We start from the raw sequence: 22,745 nt of genomic DNA, 5'->3' as shown, positions 1-22,745 counted from the left end.
ATGTGGTTTTCTCTGCCTGCAAGGAAGGACCTGACCTAACTCACGAGCAAAATGTCAGATCAGTGCCGGGCACCTGGCACGTCCCCGCCACACGTTAGCTCACATTCTGTATTATTTGAGCATCATGTAAAGAGAATGACCTGTCTTCTCTTGCTCAGCTCACGTGTTCGAGGCCACTGGCTTCTCTCCAATGGAACTGAACTCTCCAAACCCCTCTGTCCTGGGGATGGAAGCTTCATCTTGCCAGTCTGAGATGAAATGTCAAGGTCAAGTTTTCTCAAGCTCAGTTTGGAAAGACTTCTTCTCTCCCCTCTGACATCCTCTCTTAGCATCCATGGCCCTGGGTGGGGGAGGGGGGCACCCAGTTCTCCTCCTCCTCCAGGTCCATGCTGTGGGGCGTGCAAGGCTGGTGTAAGGTGCTTGGTCTGTGGGTTGCTCCCTGCCAGTAATTCTGCACTCACCGCGGTGAACCTGCCCCACTCTGCAGACATCCCTTAATCTCCAGACGTCACTGCATATCCCTTCCTCCCTGTTGCGAGGCCTCTCCGGGTTCCTCGACCAGCCTAATTTGTGTCCCCACCTGAGGACCCTGAGAGCTCTCAGATCCTCTTTCAATTGTCACTCCAGGGCAGGCATTTGGGGAGGGAGGCGTCTTTGCCATTGAGGCACTTTACCAAGGCACAGAGCCCCCCAGGGAGGGGGCGCAGGGTCTCTCTGCCCTGGGGTCTCCAGCCCCCCCCCCACCGCGCCTCGCTGCGAGTCCCCTAGTGCCAGCCACACCTCTCCCTCCTACCTCCTCAGTTTGAACTTTTATCTTCTTTTGAGCAAAAGCGTAGCTCTTTCACCATGGAACATTCTTTCCCGCCCTACAGTGTATAATATAAAACCTCTGTTCTGAGTTCTCCAGACTCTTCACTTTATGTATCTTTGAGAACGATGTTTTCTTTTCATGAAAAAGGCCTGGTTTTTTTTTTCCCGGATGAATTCAAGCATTTCTTTACCGGATATTTGNCATTCTTTCCCGCCCTACAGTGTATAATATAAAACCTCTGTTCTGAGTTCTCCAGACTCTTCACTTTATGTATCTTTGAGAACGATGTTTTCTTGTCATGAAAAAGGCCTGGTTTTTTTTTTTTCCTGGATGAATTCAAGCATTTCTTTACCGGATATTTATGGAACACTCGCTGGGGTCAGGAGTCTGGGGGAGGGGGGAATGGGAAGGCAGAGGGGACAGACAGACGGCTTGCATTCCAGCTGAGGGAGATGAGCAGCAAACACATGCATGGGTCAATTGCTTGTTCATTCTCAGCAGTGACAATGTTCTGTAGGAAGAAAAAAGCAGTGACGAGACAGGGTGCCTGGGTGCTGGGGTCAGGGTGGTACCACGCTGAGCAGCATGTCCAGGAGGGCTTAACGGGCACTTGCACCAGGACCTGAATGCCAAGAGGAATCCCTCCAGGGGGGAAGGTCAAGCTGAGGCCCCCTCATGGAGGAACAGCAAGTGCAAAAGCCCTGAGGCCGGAATGAACTTGACCATTATCAAGGAGAAGAAAGAAGGCCAGTGGGTGTCTGGGACCATGGGAAGACTGAACGGGCCACAGGGCCAGGTCCTCGGACCTCATGGAAGCTGTGGACTTTTCCCTTAAACCTTGGAGGGTCTAAGTAGAGGAGTGATTTGCATTTTAAGAAGATCATTCTAATTGCTGTAGGAAAGTGGTCAGTTGGAAGAGACTGAGAGAGCTCAGGGGCATGGGGAGAAAGTGGCTGCAAGACCTCGAATCCTGGCCTGGACTCACATGAAGATTGGCAAGATGTGGATGGATTCGGGAAGAATTCTGGAGGGAGACTGTGGGCTGCTTCCATGGGGCTGGGATGCAGAGGAAGGGGCCCCAGGATGAGGCCTGCACATGAGACCTAAACCCTGGAGAGCCTCTGGGGTCATTGGAAGTTTTACAGAAAAGGCAACACTTAGGAACCAACCCAAATGTCCTTATATAAGAGCTGTGTGTGTGTGTGTGTGTGTGTGTGTGTGTGTGTGTGTGTGTGTGTGTTGTNAACCCTGGAGAGCCTCTGGGGTCATTGGAAGTTTTACAGAAAAGGCAACACTTAGGAACCAACCCAAATGTCCTTATATAAGAGCTGTGTGTGTGTGTGTGTGTGTGTGTGTGTGTGTGTGTGTGTGTTGGCTCTACCTAGCAGACCTCCTCTCTCTCACTAGCTCACCCCATTGCCCAGCAGGTTGAGCAGGGAGTAGAGGGCAGCCCTCACCACCAGCCCGATTAGCCAGGCTCACTGCAGCCACTTAGTGCCCTCACCATGTGCTCACCACCCATCACGCACAGTTAAAGCTCCACCAGTCTTAAACAGCGTAATCCTCAGAACCACACGATGAGATAAACACTATTAAGAATCCTCATTTTAGGGGTGCCTGGGTGGCTCAGTTAGTTAAGCATGTGACTTTGGCTCAGGTCATGACCTCACAGTGTGTGGGTTTGAGCCCCATGTCGGTCTCTGTGCTGACAGCTCGGAGCCTGGAGCCTGCTTCTACTTCTGTGTCTTCCTCTCTCTCTCTGCTCCCCATCTCTCAAAAATAAATAAACATTAAGAAAAAAAAAGGAATCCTCATTTTATACAGGGAGAAACCGAGGTTCAAAAAGGTGAGGTAGAGGGCGCCTGGGTGGACTAGTCGGTTAAAAATCTGACTCTTGATTTCAGCTCAGGTTGTGATCTCAGGGTTGTGAGGTCAAGCCCCATGTCGGGCTCTGTGCTGGGTGTGGAGCTTGCTTAAGATTCTCTCTCCCACTCCCTCTGCCCTTCGCTCCCCTTCCCACACACTTATTCGTACTCTCTGTCTCTCTCAAATAAAAATAAATCAATAAATAAAACAAAAAGGTGAGGTGAGATGCCCAAGGTCACACAGCTGATGGGTGGTAAAGCCGGGATTCGAACTCAAGCCATCCGCTTTCAGAGTCTAGGCTTATCACCTGCCTATTCCAGCTATGCTAAGAGAAAGCATGGGCGGAGAATCACCTAGCTTGTCCTCTTTTCAGTGTCTCAAAAATATAAGGGCCCTTACCAAAGGGCTGGCGCATAGTAAGTGCTCAATAAATTATGATAAATTATTTTTATGAACAGCCAGGAACCAGCAAGGCAATGGCCTGCTGGAGCACCCAGGCTCTGCAGGAGGCAGAAGATGCGTGTTCAGAAAAAAAAATTTTTTTTTTTTTTATTTACATCAGACGCCAAGCAGTCAGAATTAACTGGCAGGAGAGGAAAGACCAGACAGAATGTGTAAGTCTCTCTGTTTCTCTTTACTTGTCACACTATTATAGTTAAAGAGGGAAAACTTAGCAAGAAAAAGAGCATACGTCTGCCCACATTTTTCTAGATTTACATTTTTTTTCACTTATTGGAAAAGGGGGGAAAAAGACCAAATGTTAAAGACGTGAAAAAAATCCAAAGGCAAGAAATAGGGGGGAAATCAGACCGGCAGCGTATGTGGAAAATGGAGAATGCAAAGCCATGGAGCTGTTTTTAATCATCTGACACCCCTGTGCTGGAATTGATTACTGCTGTCAGGAGGAGAAATTGGGATGAAAAAGAAGTCTGCAGAGTGTCATCCTCAAAACTTTGGGGGGTGGGAATTCAACACTAAGTGAACCCTCTCGCGTTCATGTCTCCACATCATCCAAGGTGATGCCCTGCAGTCACACAGATTCATCTTCAGGGGGCGATGGATTCAGCTTCAGGGCTGCTACGCACTAGGCTGGCCTCACAGGGAGGAGGCCAAACAGACAGGGAACCCCAAACACAGGAGAGTCAAGGCGGCCCCAGTAGCCCTCTCCTGGGTCAGCGGGACCTTGAGCAATGCCGGCTGGAGTCAAAACCAACCCAGAAAGAGTAACCGCTCCAAAAGCAGAGTGGCCAGTTGGGCCAGAATTTGACACACTTCAAACTCAGTGGCCCCAAAAGGGACTTTTTGATCAGTGATCGTTGCCCATGAAAATTGCTTTCCGGGGAAAATGACAGGCCCGTTAAGGAGGGAATGGCAATGATGCCCTCAATCGGGGGTCGGTAAACTTCTCTGGAAAGGGACAGTTGGTAAATATTTTAGGCTTTGCAGGCTGTTGGGCTCTGTTGCAACTGTGTCGATATAGCATGAAATTAGCCACAGACAGTGGGTAAGCCAATGAGCCTGTCTGCGTTCCAGTAAAATTTTATTTATGGACGTTACAATGTGAATTTCGTTGTTAAAATAATAGAAAGAAAAGCCACAGACTGGGAGAAAATATTTGCAAAATACGCCCGATGAAGGAACTGGTATCCAAAATATATAAAGGACTCCCAAAACTCAACAATAAGAAGAACAAACAACCCTATTAAAAAATGAGCACAAGATCTGGGGAAACGCCTCCCCAGAGAAGATGTACAGATAGCAGGGAAACATACGAAAAGATAGTCAGCATCCTAAGCCATTAGAGAATTGCAAATTAAACCAACAAGTAGATGCCACTGCACACCGATGAGAATGGCTAAACTCAAACCCACTGACAACACCAAATGCTGATGAGGACATGGAGCCACAGGAATTCTCGTTCTTGGCCGGTGGGCATACAAAATGCTACAGCCACTTTGGAAGACGCTTTGGCAGTTTTCAACAAAGCTAAACATATTTTTATCATCCAATCCAGCAACTGTGTTCCTTGGTGTTTGCCAAATGAGTTGAAAATTTATGTCCACATAAAACCTGGGTGCGGATGTTTATAGCAGCCTTCTTCCTACTTGCCAGCATTTGGAAACTACCGGGATGTCCTTCAAGAGGTGAGTGGATAAATAAGCTGTGGGACGTGCAGACAATAGAATCTTATTCTGCTCTAAAAAGAAATGAGCTCACACACCATGAAAAACCATGGAGGAAAGTTACATGCCTATTACTGAGCGAAAGAAGCCATTCCGAAATTGTTATACTTTACACAATTCCAGCTACCGGACATTCTAGGAAAGGCAAAACTATGAAGACGGGCGTCTGAGTGGCTCAGTCGGTTAAGCCTCTGACTTCGGCTCAGGTCATGATCTTGCAATCTGTGAGTTTGAGTCCCGCATCAGGCTCTGTGCTGACAGCTGAGAGCCTGGAGCCTGCTTCGGATTCTGTGTGTGTCTCTCTCTCTGCCCCTCTCCCACTTGCACTCTCTCTTTCTCTATCTCAAAAATAAAAATAAGTATTTTAAAAAATTTAAAAACTGGTTTAAAAAAAACTATGAAGACAGTAAAAAGATCAGTGGGTGCCAAGGATTTGGGGCAGAGGGGGAAGGAGAGAGGGATGAATACGTGAAGGCTATGCCCACATGCAAAGGATTTGTAAGGCAGTGAAACTACCCCCCTGCGATACTATAATGGTGGATACATGTCGTTATATACTTGCCCAACCCCCTGGAAGGTGCACTGCCTAGAGTGAGCCCTCAGGATTAACTACAGTTCAAGATAATGTATCATCCGTTGTAACAGATGTATCCCACTCATGCAAGATAATAATCATGGGGATAACGGAAGTGCTGGTAAATCTGCACTTCCTGGGCAGCTTTTCTTTAAACTTAAAACGGATCCAAAGAATATAGGCTATTTAGAAACAAAGAAAAGTTGGATTTCATGTCATCTTTATTTGCCAAAACGTATTCTCCTTCTTTCGGTTGCTTCCCAGCCATCTGAAAACGTTAAGACTCGTTTATAGCTTGTGGACCCTGTGAAGACAGGCGGCAGGTGGACTTGTCCCACAGAAGGTATTTTGCCAGTCTCTGCCCTCTGTGATCATATTGGTGAAGATTAAGCGCCTCTGAGAACCTGGGGGAGAGATGGAGGGCAGAGGACAGAGCCACTCCTTGACAGCCCACTTGATGCATGCTCCCCCTCCTCAGTCACAGCTGAACCCCAGTCTGGGAGTCCTTACCCCCCAGACCCCATGAGGGGGTGCTGACTCAGTGTGATCCTGGAGGTTGGAAGTACAATAGGCGTGAGCCAGGACTCGGGAGCCAGTGTGCCTGGGTTTCAACTCTAGCGCTGCCGCTTGCTGGCTCTGTGACCCTTGTTGATGACTTAAGCTCTCTGTGCAGTATTTCCACATCTGGAGAACAAGGTAACAGTGATAAGTCTGTCACACAGCGCTGTTGTGGAGATCAGATGGCCCGTGCACTGTATCGGGTCTCCAGCCCTGGGGACAGTTCTTGGCACGTGGTCGCCGCTCGAATGGTTCTGGGAAGGAGAAAGGAAGAGGAGAAGGGACCATGTTAAGTCACCTCTTTCTACAACACTGCATAACAATGACTGCAAAACTCCGTGGCTTAAAATTATAATCCTTTATTCTCACACTCAAGGTCAGTGGGTCAGTTGCAGCCTCACCAGGCTGGGATGGACCCAGGCTCCAGGTACCACCTTGTCCAGGCTGCAGGTTGGGTTCAGATCTGCTTGATATGCCCTTCATCTCCCTTGGGCCAGTGGCCACTTGGTGCGGGCAGTCTACTCTGTGTGTCTCTCCCCAAGGCCCAGGTTGAAGGAGTGGCAGCTACTTGGGGCACGACTTCTTGTAGCATAAGAAGACAGGCCCTATGCCTGAGCACAGTTCAAGAGTGTGATCACATCATGTCCGCTGATTCCCGTCACGTCCTGTCCACTGACCGCAGCAAGCCGTGAGGCCAGGCCCATATTCGTCTTCCCTGGTAGCTAATACAGAGCCATGATCTCATATTCCAGAGCTGACGTTGGCTCTGTCCTCTGTGGGCTCAGAGTTCCCAAGGTTCAGAGACTGTCTTTTATCTTGGACCCCGGCTAGCAGTCCAGCTCTGGGAGGCCAGCTCAGACTCCAAGGTGCTAGACTTCTTGTTGCAGAAGAGAAAACAGACTTGAATTTGGCCGAGCCAGCAACCAAGTGGCCATTCTGCAGTTTGTACCGAGCAAGAAGGAGGCTGTGGCTTTCTGAAGCCAGGACATAGAGCCACGGGCGGGGCAGAAAGGGTCAACGGGGGAAGACAGGAGGGTCACAGTAAAGCACAGACAGGGCACCGGGAGCGGCTCCTTGAACCCTGAATGTCCACCACAGGGTGTCCTTCTGGGCAGCCTGCTGTCCTGTAAGGCTCACAGACAGACTTTCCAGATTATTGTTCATTTAAAATAACTTGTGTGGAATGTTCCGATTTCAAAAGCAACTCCTAGTCTCTGGAGAAAAGTTAGAAAATGCAAGGAAGCAAAACAAAGAGCAGAAAATCAAAATTCACCTATGATCCTACCACTCAATGATAATTGACTCTTCATTCTTGCTCCATGTCCATCTGGCCTTTTCCTGAAGAGCAGGCCTCCAACACACATTCATCTACAAAAATGGAATCATATGCTATATCACCACTATAGCCTTTTCTTTCCTTATGTGCAAAGTATAATTAATTCCTTCCCCATCACTAATCTACAATCTCACTCTATTTCTTTTTTTTTTTTTTTAGTTTGTTTATTTTGAGAGGGTGTGTGTGTGAGCAGGGGAGGGGCAGAGAGAGAGGGAGAGTGAGAGAGATGTGAGGCCTGAACCCACAAACTGCAAGATCATGACCTGAGCCGAAGTTGGATGCTCAACCAATTGAGCCCCCCAGGCGCCCCTACAATCTTGTTCTTAATGGCTGTATAATAATCCATTGGGTGGCCATACAGGAGCGTTAATTTAGCGATCCTTTATTATTGAACACTTAGGCTGTTTCTCAACTTTCATTATTCTAAACAACTCTGATGAGCCTCATTTTGGCTAAATATTTACCCACATCTTTGTTTACTTACCTAAATTACATTTTTAAAGATGGGGTTACCTAATTAAAGGATGTGCCCATTTTTAAGGCTTTGATGTACATTGCTTAATTAACCACAAGAAAAGTAGTAGTGAATTATACCACAGGGATAGATATTTAAGGATACCTTGCTTATCTTTATATGTAGAGTCTAGAACAAAGCTTTGCACGTAGCGGGAGCTTAATTAATATGCATGGGTTGTAACTTGAGCGTAATAAATCCAGACTCTTCCAAGCATACGATCCGCACTTCTGCTGCTATCCTGTGAGCTCTCAGACACAGAGCAAAGATTTACTCATAAAAATAAAGGAGAGGTCAGAGATCATGAGGAGGAAGAGAGACTATGTGTCAGGGGAGTAGCCATTTAATAATACCCTAGATCTTTACATAGCACTTTCATTGAAATAGTGGAGTTAACGGTCCAGTTGAGAATATATCTGTTCCAATATAAATTAGAGCCTAAATTATTTAAAACAGCCCAATGTAACTATGCAAAACTCATGTACACAGAAGTCCCAGGGCTCAGAGGTTAAAGACCATGCAGTAAGGAATCGTTGCGGTATCCAACCTCAGAATAAACATGATGAAATTACCACTCAAGAATACATACTCTCTCTTCAATACCCAGCATAACCAGCCTGTGGAAAGCATTTCACAGAAGTGTGGGTGCAAAGATAAAGGAGCACTTAGATATGATCTGAGCTCACCCTCTAAGCTTTGATTTCTTTCTTTCTTTTTTTTTTTGCAAATCCTGAGACTAAAGGGCTTGGTTCATTTTGACAGAAAAAGAGAATCATTGAAAAACAGAAGGAGGTCTGGTTCAGCCTTATAATGGTTCTGTGTTAAGCCTCACAAATGAAAGTCATATTAAACTGGATTCATATAGCCCTGACATCAAAGAAAGGAGAATGAAAGATAAAAATGTATTAAAACATGCAAAAATAATCTTTCTATAAAGCCTGATATTATGAGCATAACTCCAAAAAACACCTTAAAATTAATCTGTGGATTAAAGCAATCTGGGATGTATGGGAAGAATATATGGACAAAGGAGGGTGGGGAACAAACAAAATGAAATGTATTGACATTCTAAAGTCTCTTTTCATTTGACAACAAATATGTTCAAAGAACACAAGGCTCTCTCTGTTATTAACAATTCATTTTTTACAAGCTACATTCAATTTTGATCATACACTATAATATGAAAAATCCTCTTTAGGATTACCTGCACAAAATTGCAAAGAAAAAAGCCATAAGATCCTGTGACAGTTTCAAAGCTGAATTACAAATGTGTGCAACCAGCAGCAGATAAAAATGAGGGAGAAGGGAATGGTTAAGTTTTCAATTTCCCCACAAGGACTCGATGTTAATTTCAACTCACTTATGTGCTGCTTTGTAGAGGATTATTAAAGAGAACAAGTAACCTGATGGTGTGATGATATGAAGGTTGTGGGAACTTATTTCCCTGAGAGATCGTCGTTTAGAAGCTGGGTCAGTTTCCCCGTCACTCAGAGCCTCAGTTTCTCATCTGAAAACTGGGAAATGACCATGACACCTTCCCCTGTAGGATTAATGTGAAGATTTCAGTATATGATGAAATTTGAGTGCTGAGCACAGGGTAGGGATTCCCCTCCCCAAAACAGTGATTTTTATCGACATGGCCATGGCAGTCTTGACTTTCAAAGTGCCTGTAATAAAGATGATCAGCAAGCCTAATATACTTTTCTAGACTTTCTGTTTCCTTTTAATCTTTTCATGTCTGCCATGCAACCAGTAATAAGTTCTGTTCAACGTGTTCTACAATGAGAGGCATCAAAAAAATAACAATATTTTTTTCTGAGCATTTACTATGTGCCAGGTGCACTATATTATCTTAGGCAGTCTCCACAGCAATCCTATTGAGTAGGCACTATCATTCATTATTAGCTTGACAGTGAAAAAAATGGAAACCTAGAGAAGTTGGGCAATTTCCCCAATTACCAGAAGTGGCAAGAGAGTTAACCAAGGTGCCTCAGCTTCCCCATTGAGGGAAGGATGGGTGGTGAGCTAGATCCTATACGTGTACATATATGGTGTATAAGTGTGTGTGTGTGTGTGTGTGTGTGTGTGACAGAGATTGATTTTCTTGTGAAGACCTGGCTAATGTGATTGTGGGGGCTGGAAAATGCAAAATTTGCAGGGCTGGCTGACAAGCTGGAAATGCCAGAAGTAGTCAGTGTTTCAGTGTGGAGGCCAAAGGCAATCTGGAGACAGAATTCCTTCCTCTGGGAAGGACCTCAGCCTTTTCTTAAGGCCTCCATTTGATTGGATAAGACGACCCACCTATGGAGGGTAATCAGCTAACTCAGTCTATGGAATTAAGTGGTTATCATATCTAAAAATTTTTTAAAAATGTCTTCACAGCAACATCTAGACTGGTGCTTAACCACACACCTGGGTACTACAGCGAAGCCAACTTCATATATAAAATGAAAAACCACAGTGAGGATATTACCTCCTTCCTAAGGTTTCGGAAGGATCGAATGAGACAGCGCAGACACGGAACTTCATATGCCTCAAACACTCAGTATCTTTAGTTCTTATGGACAGATCCGGGCACGGGAGAAGCAGTTGATGAATGTTTACAGTTGTTGGTAAGTGCCAGAGTCATATCGGAACCTAGATCATTTGCCTCCAGAGCTCATTGTCAACCTCTCTGCCTGTTTTGTCCAATATGATAGCAACCAGACAGATATGGCTACTAAGCACTTGTAATGTAGCTAGTGTGGCTAAAATTTAAATTTAAAAACTAACACGGGGAAAATTTTTAAATATTGAAATGACCCCGATTCCAGGATACAGTGAGTCAAACAAAACATGCCACCAAAGTTAACTTCACCTGTTACTTTTTACTTTTCTTTATCGTGGCTGCTCGAAAGATTCAAATCACACATGTGGCTTGCGTTATATTTTTAACAGACATGTGCTTTCCTAGCCTACACAGGATCGGCCAAGCAGAACAAACACGACATCAATGCATCTTAATTTCAGGGAGGCTGTCCAAATTCTTTCTTAAAAAACCTTAACAGTAGCACTAACCACGAAGGAAAAAAAAATCGGACTTTATTTCAGTTAAGATCTTTTGCTCATTAAGAGACACTGTGAAGAGAGTAAAAAAGGCAAACCACAGATTTGGAAAAGATATTTGCAATTCATACACCTGACAAAAGAATGTTATCATATTGTTATATATCCAGGATTTATAACAGATTCCTGCAAATCAATAAGGAGAAGGCATACCACCCAAAAGAAAAACTTGTGGAAGACTGGAACAGGCATTTAAAAAGGGGACGTCCAGATGACCAATTAACACATGGAATGCAAATTTGAACACACTGGCTAAAATAAAAGTGACAGGAAACACCAAATGGCAACAAAGATGTGGCACTGAAATTCTCACACGCCGCTGTTGGGGAATAAATTAGTACAACCATGTTGGAGGATTTTTTTTCTTATCTCCGTTTTCTAATTTTCCCACTAAGAGCAAGCATGCATCTCTCTCTTCCACCAAAAAAAGAAAAAGCAGTAAAATTGATCTTTAACTTAAAAAGTCAGCATTTCAAAATATATAAAATAATGAGGCAGAGAGAAGAAGGCCCTGGGCCCTGCCGCGCTGGAAGGAATTGTCAGCAGTTAATTGAGCCGCAGGGAGACTTTCGAGAGCCGGATTGCAAGCACGGTGAGCCTCACAAATGACAAAACACAGAGCCTGATCTGTTTAAAACAGCCCCCATGGGCTCCCTGCAAACTGCGGGGCGTTCTTTGATGCCAGGAACCAGAGGGGCCCTGCCAGGGGCTTTGGTGAAAGCAGAGGTTTCCTGGGGGGCTCCTTTCGCATGAAGTCATAACGTAATTCTCTTTGGAGAAACGCGTCTATAACAAATGCCCCACAAAATTAGATCACTGAAACCTGAAATTTGCAAAGCTCTGCTCCGGCCTTTGATATCAGGCTCTCCCTTAAATCTAAGAGTTAAGAGTATTGTTGCCACGCATCTGTTTTTGAAGTTCCTCAGCATGGGTAGCTCTTGATCAGGGAAATGGAGAAATGATGGTCGTTAACATAAAACCCGGGGCACCGCCATCAGCTCTCTGCCTGCAAAGCCGGCTGTTTCCAAGCTCCTCCATTCTGTAGTGCTGCTCTCCGGTGCCGTGCGAGCCTAGGGAGTTTTATCCCGGGTTCCACAGACCCCTGATATGTTTGTGGAAGGAATCTATGGGTTCTTCGAACTTGGATGGGGAAAAAAACATATTTACGGTCACTAACCTTGAACCAAAATGCTAGCACTTCAGTTTGAAAAGCAGCGACAAATCCCAGTAATAGTATTAGTCCCTACTGTCATCAACAGAAATCAGGTATTTTCATATCATAGTTCCTGCTGTTATTTTGAGATAAAGTCTGTGCTCAGGCTCACTCAAAATCGGTTATTCAGCCTGCTGCTAGAGTTTGTTCTGTAAGGCTTTAGTCAAGAAACATACATATTACTCTATCACAATTTTAAAAATATTTTGATAATGGTACCTCAGTATAACTGTAATCTTCTGTCTCACGAGCATTTGTAAATATTATTCTGAGAGGCCCACGGGCTTCACTGGGCTGCCGAAGGGGTTTGCAGTATGACAGCAGTTAGGAACCCCTATGAGGCCCAGAAGAGGTGGGGTTGCTGAGGGCAGCAAGCAAGTCCAAGTCCAAGGAGCAACTTGGCAACACAGGGCAAGGGGGCCGAGCTTTGATTCCGGTACAGTATGGTTGGATATGTCAAGGAGAGGTCCAACCCAACCTAAGTGCCAGGCAAACTAGAGAAGTCCAGACTAGCCTAGAAGGGCACCAACCCCTGCAGTAGTGGGAAATACAGTCAAGGGAGCCCCAGAGGGAAAGCTCCCTGTGCTTTAGAGGCCCTGTGGTCAAGTTTTTGAAAATCCAACTTTGAGTTCCCTCAGACCTGGCTTAAGCCTGCCTCCTTCACTCACTTTGGGCGACTTGCCTAATCTATCCTGAACCTCAGTGTCTCCAATGGTAAAATAGGAATAATCAGACTTGCCCAAACATTTTGTTAAGTAATTTATTTGTAAATATAATGTCAAACAAAGAAAGCAAGTTATAGAATGACAGAGGTTCCATTTATGAAAAATGTTAAGCGACACAAAACAATGTTATGTTTACAGGTAAAGATTTTAAGTGGTAAAATGGAAAACTACACAGGAGAATGACAAATCTCAAATTCAGCTTGCCAGTGCTTATGTTTGGGGAATGGAGGGAAATAGGTCAGGGAGGTATACAGGTGAGGGGGTGAAAAATCAGAAACAAATACCTATGGCACAGGTTAAGATTTGCTGAAGTTCAGCAGTGGGTTCTTTTTAAAGCTTTATTTAAGTGATCTATAACAACCTGAGCACATATAAATGTTCAACTTGGTAAGTTTTGAAGTGTGCGTACACTCACGGAACCGTCATCACCAAAATCAAGGTCATGAACATATCCACCATCCTGAAAGTTCCCTTGTGCCCCATCGAGTCTCTCCAACCTGTCTTATCCCGTCTTCCACTCCCAGATGATCAATGGTCTGCTTTCTGTCACTATTGAGTAGCTTTAGTTTTCTAGAATTTTATATCATTGGAATCATACAGTATGTGCTTTTTTTTCTCATTCGGATTCTTTCACTCAGAATAATTATTTTGAGCTCTATTTATGTTGCAGGTGTATCAATACTTGATTCCTTTTTATTACTGAGTAGTATCTCATTATGTGGATACTCTATCATTGGTGTATCCCTTCCCCAATTTATTGTCCTTTGCTTGGGACTATTAACCCTGCTGTGAGCATTTGTGTGCAAGTCTTTCATTTTTCCTGGGTGAATATCTAGACATGGAATGCCTGGGTTATATGGTAGCTGTGTGTTTGGCTTTTCAAGAAACTGGCGAAATGTTTTCCATCTTGTACGGCTGGAAATGTACCATTTAACATTCCCACCAGAAATGAGAGTTCTAATTATTCCACATGCTTTCCAGAACTTGGTATGATCAGTCTTTTTAATTTTAGTCATTCTAGTATGTGTGTGGTCCTAGCTCATTGTGGTCTTAATTTGCATTTCCCTAATGAATAAAGATATTAAGCGTCTGTTCATGCGCTTGTCTGTCTTCCATGTGTCTTCTTTGGTGAAGTCTGCCCATTTTAATTCAGTGACTTGTCTTGTTACTGAGTTGTAAGCTTTTTTTTTTTTTTAGTTTATTTTGAGAGACAGAGAGTGCGTGTGCATATGTGCACATGACCAAGAGACGGGCAGAGAGGAGACAGATTCTCAAGCAGGCCCTGGGCTGTCAGTGCAGAGTCTGACACAGGGTTCCATCCCATGAGCCATGAGATCATGACCTGAGCCGCAAGTTGGTTGAGTTGGATGCTCAACAGACCGCACCACCCAGATGCCCTGGGTTGCTAACTTTAAAAAATACATTTTAGGCAGAAGACATTCGTCAGATACATGTTCTGCAACTATTGGCTCCCATCTGTGGCCTCACTTTTCGTTTTCCATGTGGTGCTTTCTGAAGAGCACAAAGCACAAGTGAATTCCGAGGTACTGATTCTTCCCAATTTTTCATAGTTTTTGTGTTGCATTAGGAATTATTTACCAAACTCAAACACACTAAAAATTTCTCCTGTGTTTTCTTCTATACGTTTTATAGCTTTAGCCCTTATATTTTGGTCTATGATTAATTTTGAATTGTTTTATGGTTGAAGTAAGGGTCAGTGCTCTTTTCTCTCTTCTTTTCCTTCCTCCTCCTCCTCCTCCTCCTCCTCCTTCACGTATAGTTGTCTAATTGTTCCAACATCTTTTGTTAAACAATATACCCTCTCAGGGCACCTGGGTGGCTCAGCTGGTTAAGTGTCCAACTTTGGCTTGGGTCATGATCTCATGGTTGGTGAGTTTGAGCTCCACGTCGGGGTCTGTGCTGACAGCTCAGAGCCTGGAGTCTGCTTCAGATTCTGTGTCTCCCTTTCTCTCTGCCCCTCTGCTGCTCGTGCTCTATCTTTCTCTGTCTCTCAAAAATAAATAAATGTTAAAAAAATTATGCCCTCTCCCTTTGAAATGCATTGTAATATTCATCAATTTACTAAGTATATGTGAGTCTTTCTAGATCCGCTATTCTTTCCATTTGTATATTTGCATATATTTATGAAAATACCACACTATCTTGTTTAGTATAGCACTATAATGGAGTCTATAATGCCACAATCTTATGTTGGTTTTGTATATAATGTTCAGGGTTTTCACGTGTACTTTGAGGGAGAATAGGGGGAAAGTATATCCACTCCATCTTCTTGGAAGTCCTGATGTATTTTTAAAAGCCGCCTCTGGTTCCACTTTCACACACACAAAACAAAACAAAAAACAAAAACAAACAACGACAAAACACCCCACATTTCCCTGTGAAAAACAAGTGCAGCATCCCGGTGTCCTTCAAAAGAAATGGAAAACAAGCTTGCAGTAGGAGACAAGAGATCAGCAAGGTGTAGACTCTCCCAATCTGCCTGCTCAGATATTGTACCAGGAGCCAAAAGCTACCTCTGTTAGCTAGAATTGCAAGATAGTTAGATAATGAAAACACTGCTGATTTCATCCACTGCTGATACAGACCTGTTCGGGATCTAAATGTCTAAAATCTGCTTGTTCTTCTCTGCCTTCCCCCAACTCCAACAACCATGCACACCTCCACTGTCCACAAACCTTCCAGAGACTGGATTCCCTTCCTTCAATGGTTTCACCTCCTCTTCCCAGGAAGAATGCACCCAATGAAAGGAAGCACCTCAACTTCCAGAACGAATTTTCCACTACCAATGGCTGTTGTGGCCACTTGGTGAATTAAAAAGAAGCACCCTCTCCTCAAAGCTCTTTACTATGATCTGCCCCCAAAGCAGTCATGGTTACTATTCGAAATTAGGATGACACTGCAGTCAATACGGCCCCATGGATTTGTGAAATGAATGGCCTGCTCAACAGCACAGATCCTCTGACTCTACTTGTGCCTGCCCCCTCCCCCATCTTCTTTCCCAGGGTTACTAACTGGGGTCAGTCCCTTTGCCTGTGTTCTGCACACCCCTCTCCTCTCATTCTGTCTTCTTTGTCCTCATAAATCATTCTCGGGCACGTGTCCATTTGGCCATGGGCTCCGACCAAAGTTAAAAATCCCTGGGTTCCTCTCATCAACATTTGAACAAATTTATGTTTCTCCAATCTTTTAAAATTAAATTAGCATCCTCTTTCCAATATCCTTCTCATTTCCTCACAGGCAGTTTCTTGGAAGACTTACCTATGCTTATTTGTCTCCATTTTCTCATCATCATCCTCACTTGCTCAACTCACTCCTACCGTTCAATAAACCTGCTTCAGCTAACAGCAATACCCACTTAGGGATGGCATTTCTTAGTCTTCGCTTCACTAATTTCTCAAGAAAATTGACCTAGTTGGGGCGCCTGGGTGGCTTAGTCGGTTAAGCGTCCGACTTTCGCTTAGGTCATGATCTCGCGGTTCGTGGGTTCGAGCCCCGCGTCGGGCTCTGTGCTGACTGCCAGCTCAGAGCCTGGAGCCTGTTTCAGTCTGTGACTCCCTCTCTCTCTGACCCTCCCTTGCTCACGCTGTCTCTCTCTCTCTCTCTCCCCTAGAAATAAATAAAACATTTAAAAAAAAAAAAAAGAAAATTGACCTAGTTATCAAGTACCCTTCCCACAAGTACTCTTCCCTCGCCTTCTGCACTGCCACAATCTCCTGGGTTTTCTCCTAAGGTTACCGGCTCCTCTTCTACCTCTCCAAGTAGAGGCGCTCTTGAGGGCTGTCCCGGTCCTTTCCCAAATGGGTATTGTCTCCACCAGGCAATCTCCTCTATGCTCCTCCTCCATTTTCATCTCCCCGACACGAATCTAGGTCACAAACTTTCAGCTCAGGCTTTCATTTGGTGATCCAAACAGGCACATCCCACCATCTGCTGCGCTTCTCCATTAGAGGGTCCCAGAGGCTGTACAGGTCTAAAACCACACTATTTCCCCAAATCTGCTTCTCCTGTGTTCTCTTCCATTATGTCGTTCCGGATCATTCACCTAGCGTCAGCCCAGAAGCCTGGGAGTCACCCAACTCCGCATTTTCCACACACCCATTCCACTGCCATCTACCTTCCAACTCTCTCTCTCTCTCTCTCCCTCCCTCCTCTGTGCACCATGCCGAGGCCCTAACCCAAGTAACCAAAGTCGGACAAGCCTCTGAAGATGCCAAAGACCAGCTGTGCCCAGGTACTAAGTGCTTAGTTCTCCCGAGGCCTCCGCTTTGGTGTCCAACGCTAGCTTAGAACAGCTAGGGAGGGTAAGCGCCTGGTCCCGTTCACTGGCTCCTGGCCCATCCACAGTGCCTGGCACCACCGAAGTCGGTAAATACTCGTTAGAACAACAGAAGTACAGCCAAAAAGAGGGTTCACCCACTCTGTGGGTGCCGCTGGAGCTCAGAGCCTGAGAGGTGGAATCCCCATCCGCCACACACAACATGGCGGCGACCTACGTCTGTGTCCCACTTCCGCTTCCGGTGCCAAAACCGCCTCACTTCTTCTCCGGTTACCCTGGAGCCCTTTGGAAGCTGAGAATGCGAGGAGTGTCTGCTCCATTCCCCTTCCAGATGTTGGCTTCTGCTGCAGCGCAGTCTGACCGAGCAGCTTCGAGGCTCTGTCTCCAGGGGCTTGCTGGTGAGNTCAACAGCCTGAAAACCATTTTCTTCTCCTTTAAGGTTTATTTATTAAACGGGCCCAGCCACCACCTACACCTGCTGTCTGGTAGCCCGTCCTCCTGTGTCTGAGGTCATGTCCAGCATGGGAAGGATATTTAATTGGTTTTCATTGGCTACAGGCACCATTCTTTACACTCCTCACCCTTTATTGAAATGGCAGTGAAAACCCACTAGCAGAATGCACTGTTAGGGGACCGTTTAAAAGGTTACAGGAGACCAGAGCTATTGACTTTTATTTTAATTTCTTTAACGTTTTATTTATTTTTGAGGGACCGTGAGAGGCAGAGTGTGAGCTGGGGAGGGGCAGAGAGAGAGGGAGACACAGAATCGGAAGCAGGCTCCGCTCTCTGAGCTATCAGCTCAGCTGAAGTCGGAAACTCAACCGACAGCCACCCAGGCACCCCGACTTTTATTTTTAAAATGAAGATCTCTTTGGGGCACCTGGGTGGCTCAGTTGGTTGTGTCTGACTTTGGCTCGGGTTATGATCTCACAGTTCCTGAGTTCCAGCCCCGTGTCAGGGTCTGTGCTGACAGCTCATAGCCTGGAGCCTGCTTCTGATTCTGTGTTTTCCTCTCTCTCTGCTTACACTGTCTCTCTCTGTTTCTCGAAAATAAACATTGAAAAAAATTAAAAAAGAAAATGAAGATCTCTTTTATTTGAAGAAACTTAAGGATTCTGGCATCCTAGGATGTGCTGTGAGATTGAAATCAGTAGAATTTTTGCCAGAGATTGAAAGAAAGATGGTCACCAGCTAAGGATTCGTGACTCGCAGACTGAGCACAGTCAAGATCGTCTTCAGCAGCCACCTTGGCATTGGAACAGGCTGCAAAGCTTGCTGTTCTTCAACCCAGTCCTCACACCTCCACATGTAGTTTTGCTTAGTTGTTTATGTGGTTTCTGGCCTGATCAGTGTTTTGTTTTTGTTTTTGGCAGACACCGTGGAATCCCCCAGGTAGCTGAGAAACTCATGGAATCTTCTTACTGGTACAGCTTTCACTATTGCTTGTGTTACGGTGTGAGGTAAAGGCGAGAAGACATTTCTCAAGTGCACTGTTAACCTCTACAGCACACTGCACCTTGACTTCTGACAGTCAAGAGAGGCAGGTTCACACAATTGTGTGCAGCATAGAAAGGACAGCTCATCTGATAACGGGAACATAGCTTTTATGCTAATAAAATGCTTTTTAAATTAGTGTGTGGTTTTTAGTAATTAGCGTATAATTTTGGTGATCAATTGGTTCATAACAAACAGGCTAATTAGGTAACCCCATGAGTCATTTATCTAAATGAATGTTCTGCTAAATTGTATTTGTGGGCATTGATCAGAGCTAATGGCAAAAAGAGATGAAGATGAAAATCATAGGATTAAATTTTTAATTAGTTTGCCCCCTAAACAGTTGTTTGGTGTGACACAGTGACTGATTGGCTATGTATGCCAGCCCAGGAAGGATGTGGCCCCTCTACCAAACTTCTGAACGTCAGAGTGTTTTACGAAAGACTGAATATTTTAGTCAGTTATCTTCCTCTTTATTCCTGCCTAGCAAGGAATCGGAAAGGAAGGCCATGTGTGGGATCTCACAGCCTTTTGTCTGGTGGTATAAAGTATGGGATGAGGGCTTCAGTCCATTCATTACTAGATATCTCAACCTTAACATGACTAAAATCCAGCTTGCTATTTCCCACCCCCATCCCCTTCCTCTCCTCGGGTTCCTAACTCGACCAGCAGCACCACCACAGAAACGCAGGAGCCATCTTGAATCCCTCGCTCTCTCGTCCCCCACAGCATGTCCATCAACAGTTTCCATCAGCTTCTCCTCCACAACATATCTAAAATCCACCCACCATCTCATCTCTACCGCCTTAACCCAGACACCATCATCCTTTACTTGGTTAATGGCAACACCCTCTGAATCTGGTCTCCCCACTTCTAATCTCATGACCTATTTCTACTTGCCCCATCCAGTCCTTTCTCCACCCAACGCCAAAACATTTTCTTGAAACATTAGATAGATTCTATCACTTCTCTGTCTGGAATCACCCAGCATCTTCCCACACTCCATGACCCCACCCTGTAAGACCCTGCCTGATCTGGATTCATCTGGGTCCCCTCTCTACCTCTCTGCTCGCTATGACCCACCTCTTCATCTGCCGAGTTTGGGCCTGCCTTCGGGCCTTTGCACTAGTTATTCCCTTTGCCGGGAACCCCCTTCCCGCAGGCGTTTGCAGGGCTGGATCTCTCTCGTTTAGCTCTAATCTTAAAAGATTGGTCCTTCCTTCACCACCCAACCAACAGCAGCCCCCATCACTCCCGTCCACACCATCCTGATTCGCTTTCATCACAACGCTCCTCATTATTGTTGTTTTCTTTTATCTTTGTTTATTGATGGTCTCCCTCTACTAACATGTGAATTCCACAAAAGCAGAGATCTTGTCTTTGTTCTGTGTGTGACTGTATCCCCAGAGCCCCATTCATCTCCAGGGCATGAGTGAATCACTCCACGAATGAATGGATTCCATTGGTTACCCTCTCATCTCAGGTGCACTGAGGCAGGAAGGCTGGGAAGGGTGAGGGGACTAAATAGCACATAGAATAGACCTTAAAACATGAGACCTGGGCAGGGACAGACACAGTCCCGAGAGAGGCTGGAGAAATGTTTGGGGTGGGGAGCAAAGGGACTATGTAGGAAAATGGAAATGGTATCGTCCAACTCTATAGACACATTCTAGAAACCCTAACACTTGCCCAGGTGTGCACTTGTACACACATACTCACATGCCTGGTCCAGCCTGAAGAATAGCGTGTGGCTTGGAAGTCTAGGTGGAGCCCACGTGTGTGCTGCTGTGCCATCGTTGTAAGCCGGTCTCATTCCTGGTCAGGACAGGAAGGGTACAGTAACTTCTAGCAGCTTTGAGAAGGCAGCATGGCGTCCCATGGCAGTTCTGTGAAATGGCTCCATAGGGTGAGCCAGGGCCCCGGTATTCTACCAATATAAAGCCTTCCTTAGACTCCTGTGTAACTTGAAAACTCACACTTACCTGAAGTTGGACGTGTGGGATCCCCTCCTCCCTGAGGAGCGAGGGGCTTACTTTGTACCTTGAAACCTTGAACCTAAGGCCTATGTCCCGATCTGGTGATTCCGCTTAAATGCCATATATTGTCTCAGAAAGCACTTTCCCATATTATGCCATCGAATAGTTATATTGCTAACCAGCGAAAAGGTCAGAAGCAAATTCTGCTGCTGTGAAACTGTGCCGAGGTGGCTCAGACCCTACTCCCTTACTGTTGGTTGAATTTGAGGGATTGGAGGGGGAAGGAGAGAGAGGGGCTGTGCCGTTGGTGCTCGGGTTTAAAAAGATGGGCAGAAACGGAGCTTAGACTTTAATCCTTTCATATATCTTTCTCGCCCCCAGTTGGTCAGTACAATTCCTGGGACTGGCCTTCTCTCCTCCATGCACCCCTCGATCAGACCTTTTGTTAAGTCCTTTTCCCCTTTGACTTTTTTTAGCTGACATGCAAGCTTTATTGAGATCTGTCCAGGGTCCCGCTCTGTGCATAGATTTCATGTCTCCTTCGTCTCCTCCAGCCTGTGATAGCTCCTCATTATTTCCCTGTCTTCCATGACCTTGACACTTCTGAAGAGTTCCCACCAATGATTTTGTAGACAGTCCTTTGATTTGGATTTGTCTGATGTTTCCTCATGATTAGACGAAGGTTTTGAAGTTTGAGCCCGAAAACTACGGAAGTGACATCTTCTCAGGGTACCGTATAAGGGGCCAGATGTAATGCCGTCATGTTTTTACTTCTGGTGATGTCCGTCTTGATCATTTGGCTACGGTGGTGTCTGTCAGGTTTCTCACTCTGGAGAATTCCAGTCGTAATTCACATATTTTCTTGGGGTGGGGGGGAATGCTGTGAGACTTTCTTGGCATTATTTGTAACCAGAATTTCCTTCTGTGTGTATGTTGGAATGCAGGTGGGGGTCAGACAGTGTGTTTTGTTCTGTGTCTGTCCCAAGAATAGATCAGAGCCTGCCATGATTATGCTGCACACAATCAGCGCCGATGAAAGCTTTGCCCCTGCAGAAAGAGGTGTGGCTACGTCCCTGATAGACATAAAGGAAAACGTGATGTGGAGTATTTCTGCTGTGTATGGATGTGTGTGTGTGTGTGAGTGTGTGTGTGTGTATGTTGTTGATTAAATGGAGCCCTTTTCATCTCTGAGTTCATTCAGCAAATGGGTGTTAATCAAGGCTAAGGTTTTTCACGTGTCTCCAGTTTGCCATGCGCCGTACTAGGCTGTGCGTCTGTGTGAACCTCGGTTCATGCTCATGGCATTTTAGTAGATGTCATTACCAAGTTTACACGTAAGGAGACAGAGGCTGAAGGAAACGACTTGCTCCGAGGTAAGTGGCAGAACTGGGGCTTGAACCGAGGCCTGTCTCGCTCAGAAGTGCTTGCTGTTTCCATAGCCCCAAGCTTGCGTTCCCATGTGCCGGGCGCCACGATCAGTGCTGGGGACCCAGAGTGTAAGACACACGTTTGAGGAGGGCTACCCTGTAGCACAGGAGACCTTGGGAAGAGGCGCGGAGGCCTGGGGAACAACCTCTCCCCCTGGGCGTCATCCTGTCGTTTTGGGCAGCGATGCCTCTGCCTTGAGAATCACTGAGCTGTTTTTCCTGGGGCTTTACTGAGTTGGGGTGGATTTGCCAGGTCACCTTCAGCTACGAGTAGTTCACCAGAGAAGGAAACCGAGGCTGATAGCATATACTTGCTCTGCTGACTATTATTTCATCTCAGCCCCCCTATGAAGTGGGTCGATTATCTCCACTCAGCTCATGAGAAAACCAAGGCTCATAGGGGCTAAATAAGATGCCCAATGTGAGACTAGTAAGTAGCCAGCCTGGAGTTTGATCCCAAATCCGACTGATTCTAAAGCCTATGCTTGGTCACCAGCTCCCTTTGATCTTCCAAGGGGTACAGATAACACACTCACTGCGGATGGGACTCTGTGCCTGTTGTCTTCTTCCTTGTAGAAAAGACGATCGAGTTTATGTCCTACCTGATGGTTGCTGACGGCAGTTCATTTGTAGCTAGTGTTAGGGTTGGTTTTTTTTTTTTTTTTT

The 22,745-nt window shown here is 45.5% G+C and overlaps 2 long non-coding RNA genes across 3 annotated transcripts in view; both read left to right on the top strand.

Annotated features, from left to right (window-relative positions):
* LOC144234177 (uncharacterized) overlaps positions 1-13,984 on the top strand; it is a 19,765-nt gene extending 5,781 nt beyond the window's left edge. For both annotated transcript variants that reach the window (XR_013335880.1, XR_013335881.1), the window contains exon 3: positions 10,225-13,984. This is a non-coding gene — a long non-coding RNA (uncharacterized LOC144234177). The remainder of the gene's footprint in view (positions 1-10,224) is intronic.
* Positions 13,985-16,545: 2,561 nt separating this feature from the next.
* On the top strand, positions 16,546-18,832 carry LOC144234228 (uncharacterized). Its single transcript, XR_013335892.1, has 2 exons — positions 16,546-17,580; positions 18,556-18,832. It is a non-coding gene; the product is annotated as an uncharacterized LOC144234228 (long non-coding RNA).
* Positions 18,833-22,745: the final 3,913 nt, after the last annotated feature.

Source organism: Crocuta crocuta, unplaced genomic scaffold (genome assembly GCF_008692635.1).
Source record: "Crocuta crocuta isolate KB4526 unplaced genomic scaffold, BGI_CrCroc_1.0 scaffold330, whole genome shotgun sequence".
Lineage (NCBI taxonomy): Eukaryota > Metazoa > Chordata > Mammalia > Carnivora > Hyaenidae > Crocuta > Crocuta crocuta.
The sequence above is the reverse complement of the archived record's forward strand: the minus strand, read 5'-3'. Positions and strand labels throughout refer to the sequence as shown.